The 5206-nt window shown below is 28.9% G+C and overlaps 1 protein-coding gene across 7 annotated transcripts in view; it reads right to left on the minus strand.

The window, feature by feature from the left end:
• The window catches only part of LOC145934913 (sodium-independent sulfate anion transporter), a 19257-nt gene extending 15211 nt beyond the window's left edge, over positions 1-4046 (minus strand). For 2 of the 7 annotated variants that reach the window (XM_083035800.1, XM_083035797.1), the window contains exon 1: positions 3704-3888. The gene's annotated coding sequence lies outside the window, so the exon portion shown is untranslated. Of the gene's footprint in view, positions 1-3703 lie in introns of all 7 variants that reach the window. The other 5 variants (XM_083035802.1, XM_083035798.1, XM_083035799.1 and 2 more) reach the window with 5 other exon arrangements.
• Between the last annotated feature and the right edge of the window lie 1160 nt (positions 4047-5206).

Here is a 5206-nt window from a genome sequence, read left to right on the forward strand (position 1 = left end):
AAGCAGTGGTATCAACGCAGAGTACTGAGAGAGAGAGAGAGAGAGAGAGAGAGAGAGAGAGAGAGAGAGAGAGAGAGAGAGAGAGAGAGAGACTGGACAACTTTTGAGTATTTTTAAATTTATCAAAAAAATTAAGAAAATTATATAAGAAGAGAGAAAAAAAATATATTAGAACGAGGGGACTCTGTGTCATATAACCTAAAGGCGAGGTTGAAGGCACACTAAACCCCCTTCTTCCGAAGGGAAACACAAAAAAAAGTCTATCCGACATGTCATTTCTTACTGACACTAAGACTTTTTAATAAGGCTCTCGATGTGATAATCATATTTAATCATATTTAAATTTAAAAATGAGATAAATCAATTGATGTAAGAAAAACATACTCCCATAATTAAAAAAAATTTGCAATTTGTAATGTGCAAGAGTATACTTTTTTGAAAAATAGCTATATGTTTTTTTGTATAAAACATTTTTCGATGGAAGTCTTGATTTTCAATGAAAGTTAAAATGGGACACCCTATATGTATGAGTGATAAAAGGGCTAATAAGAGCCAATCTCGTGTAAAAGAACTCCTCAATAATTTTAGGTATTATTATTAATTTATTTAGACATTTTGATCTTACTTCGGATCATCTTCAATAAAATTACAAAAATATAAGAATAAAAATATAAAAAATATAAAAACATACAAGAAAAGTGAAAACTAATATTAATACATATGTACGTTAAGAGTAGAAATTAAACATTATGTGTCTCATGCAGTCTAATGAATATGAGATCCCGAAATTCTCCACAGATTCACATCATAGTTGCATTTATCACGAGAAATTTTAATTGTTTATGGATTATTTTGAAAATATACTACGATAGAGAGTATAATTGTTATCAAATAAAATATTGATAATAAGTTCCATTTTTTGCTGAAATCTTGAGTGAGATGGAAGAGAAGTCTTATCTGTTAATTCGATAAATTGACTAGTAATTGTATAATTGACAATTTTTTGACAAAGAGGATGTCGCGACTCAAAATTAAGAGACGAAGAATTGCAGAGACGTTTTTAATACTTTCTTTCCCTTTTTGTACGGTTGGGATGAGAGGCGACTCTGATATGAATCTGCGAAGGATTTCGGGATCCTATGTTTATTAAACCGCATGACATATAATGTTTACTTTCTACTCTTAACTTAATTATGTACTAATATCAATTTCCACTTTTTGTATTTTTTTATACTCTTTATATTTTTATTCTTATTTTTTGTAATTTTACGTCTGTTTACACAATTATTGAAGCTGACCCAAAGTGGGTCAAAATGTCTAAATTTTAAACCAATATATATATATATATATATATATATATATATATATATACATTTCAACTTTCGCATTGATTTGTGATTGAAAATCAAGACTTCCAGCGAAAAATGTTTTATAAAAAAAAAAGATATAGTTATTTTTTAAAAAAAGTATACTGTTGCTGAAATTTTTTTTTAATCATAGGAGTATGTTTTTCTTACATCAATTGATTTATTTCACTTTTAAATTTAAATATGATTATCACATCGAGAGCCTTATTAAAATGTCTTAGTAGTTTATCTCATTATTCTGCTCAGACACACACAATTATTAAGGTAAGATTATTGAAACATGAGTATATTACGAGATATTTCATATTTTTTGTCAAAATGTGTCGGAATGAAGCATAATATATCTCGTAAACCATGTTTATTAGACCACATGACACATAATGTTTAATTTTTACTCTTAACGTATGTATACTAATATCAATTTCCACTTTTTTGTTTTTTTATACTCTTTATATTTTTATTTTTTGTAATTTCTGTTTATTTACACAATTACTAAAGATGGTCTGATGGGATTGAAACGTCTAAAAATTTTAAACTAAATAAATAATTTACAAATTCAGAAGGAGGCTATATGGAGCCACGCGTGGGGTGTAGGTACGCAAATACTAAACACAAACTTGTTGAAATAACAAATTTATTAAATTTAAACGTTTCGGTCCTTTCTTTGGACCTTCTTCAGTAACTTTAGTACACTAAATTATAATGGGGAATCTACTGACGCACGCAGCGCTAAAAGCCGTGAGCCCCCCGATCGATACCCCACTAAATAGACAAAGTGAAATAACAAATAAATAATATCAAAAATTATTTAAGAGTTCTTTTACTCATGTCTTTATCTCGCAATTGACTTTTATTAGTCTTTTTATCACTCATATTAATATTATTCAAATCATTTTTTAAAATTGATTTATTACATACGAGGGCAGTTCGATAAGTCAGTGACTTTTACAAGATATGGCACTCAAATCGCAATCTAATTTTATTTCTGATATTTACCATCTTATTTAAGTATACACACCAAGTTTCAAGTAGATCTGTCAAATAGAAATTTTTTGACAGCGTTCTAAAGCGGATAAGTTTGTGTTTTTTGCTAAAATGGAAAAAAGTGAATTTCGTGTGCTAATAAAACATTACTTTTTGCGTGGAAAAACCATTAAGGAAACTGAAGAAAAGCTAAAAAAGTATTATGGGGACTCTGCTCCGTCGCATGGAATGGTTCACAAGTGGTTCACTGAATTTCGTTGTGGTTTTTGGTCGATTGTGAGCAAGCGCGGCACCCATCTGGCCGACAGCTTCTTCATGCCCAAATGTTTATGCAAGATATTAAAAACACGTTCGTTTGAGATGTTTACCATCTTGGCTATCTCGCGTATATTCACTCGACGGTCGTCCAATACAATATCATGGATTTTATTACACGCAAAAAGTAATGTTTTATTAGCACACGAAATTCACTTTTTTCCATTTTAGCAAAAAACACAAACTTATCCGCTTTAGAACGCTGTCAAAAAATTTCTATTTGACAGATCTATTTGAAACTTGGTGTGTATACTTAAATAAGATGGTAAATATCAGAAATAAAATTAGATTGCGATTTGAGTGCCATATCTTGTAAAAGTCACTGACTTATCGAACTGCCCTCGTATATATTTATATTGTTATATAAATTATATATAATATATATAATGTTTTAAAAGTAAAATTATTAATTAGAAGAATGTATATGTAGTTAAAGTTTTCTATTTTTTGAACTTTCTAAAAATATTATTAATATTATTTTTTTACTGTAGTTTTAGACAAATTTCAATAGTTATTCAATAGTTTATCAAGATATACATACATTAGATTTTATTTTGCTTGTTTTTAATTAAGAAACATTCAATTTATAAATGTTTTGTATATTATATAAATATTATTCAATTGCGATTATTACAACAATATAAGGATTTACGTAACATCGTGTTTATCTTTTGCCATTGCAATAGACTTTTTGTATAGATTGATGAAAATTAAATTACCGTAGTCGTTATCATTTAATATCGCGCATATATTATCACATTACAGGTTTTTATTTTAGAAATTCCACGATTTATGTTTTATCTCGGATATGTATGTATACACATGATATGAATATATTTATATATTATAAAATTAAAGTAGCCACAATATGATAGGTTATCATAGTAATCCGAAAATACTTTTTGTACAAGACTATACGATTCTAAAAATATATGGTTTTTTCTTGTCTGTTACTACTTTGCGATTATTAAAAAAGAATATGAGAATACACACACACACACATACACATGCACACAATATTACACATAAAAATTCACATTTTTTGACGTAATGAGAAACTTGAACGAGATGCAATACAGCGGATTTTACAACAATTACTCATCAATATAAGTAGTATCACATGCCGTTAATTCGATTTCTACCTGTTTGCCGTGACGCGATCACTTATACAACTAATTCACATCTTATGCAATGTTGCGCATGCGTCTTTGCGATCCGCACAGAGCATTCGCGATATTAACGTACGCGTTGCTCCTTCCTCCATGTGTGGTGGCATCGCCGCTGAGATTAGTGAGCTGAGATTATCGTCAATTTGTTTGACGAATGGGTTCTTTTCACAGTAGCGTGTTTAACAAGGCTTTTGGTTTCTTTGTCAGGTAACGGATCTCTCAAAGCGACTGCAATCTTTTAATGCGTATGCGCACATATATGCATTGCGATAAGACAGTCCTCGATATACAACTTGAAGAATGGTAAAATATTTAAAGAATAATAAAAATAAAAGTCAAGTTTTGCCATAAATGATTTGATTATTATAATTTTCTTTTTGAAGCATTTGATGCTTAAGATTAATGAAACCTAAATGATGAATATTTGAATATTTATTTTTTTGAAAAATAAAATAAAAAAATATAAATGACATGAAACGAAAGAATAATTAGAAAGATATAAGAATAATATAAAAACTTTAATATGCTATAATTATAGATATGTACAAGGTGTCCCATTTTAAAAGATCTCCACATAAATATCTCAGAAACTTTGCGTTATCTTAAAAAATGTTTCAAATAAAAGTTATTTGGTGATGAGTGGGTCTGATGGTGATCTTTATTTGATCAAAGGCTTATTTCAAGGTCAGTTTTATATTTTTAAATGGAACTATAATTTCTTGTTATATAAATCGATTTCTTGCAATATGTGGCATAAAAAGTTAATAAATAAGGGTAAGATAACTAAAAGATAAATAGTTTGCGAGATATTTTATAATTTAATATGACATAATTTTACATAAACTGAAAAGAAAAAATGTGTAATTCGCAATTAGCAGCTACATATTTTATCTTAAAAACAACTATGTATTTTCTTTATACCAATTGATTCCTCTTATTACTTTTAGCATAGTACAAGAACATACTAATATATTTCTAGCTTGTCAACAATTTTGCCTACATTCAGGGGCCGCGACTGTACCAGTAGCTTACTTGGAAATTTAGATTTAGTAAACTTAAGATAATTCAGGAACTAAAGCCGTAATAAAAAATTTAATGATATTTTTCTAATATAATAATGTGGATACACAAGCTTTCAATTGCAGTTACAACCAGTTTAAATAAGATTGGTGCAGTCAACCTTGAGAATGATAATTATATGTCAGAAGTATGACACTTTTTGTTCTCAAATTCAGAGTCACGTACGCATATACACATGTAAAGCGATTTTGTCCCTCAAGGTGCATTTGTAACGCTCATGTACGGTTATTTATTCGCTTAAGTGTACAAAATACACCTCGAGAGACAAAGTTATATTTTGTGTACATGCGT

The sequence above is a fragment of the Prenolepis imparis genome, unplaced genomic scaffold (genome assembly GCF_030444845.1).
Source record: "Prenolepis imparis isolate NDT839.2.m4 unplaced genomic scaffold, iyPreImpa1.0 SCAF_4, whole genome shotgun sequence".
Taxonomy (NCBI): domain Eukaryota; kingdom Metazoa; phylum Arthropoda; class Insecta; order Hymenoptera; family Formicidae; genus Prenolepis; species Prenolepis imparis.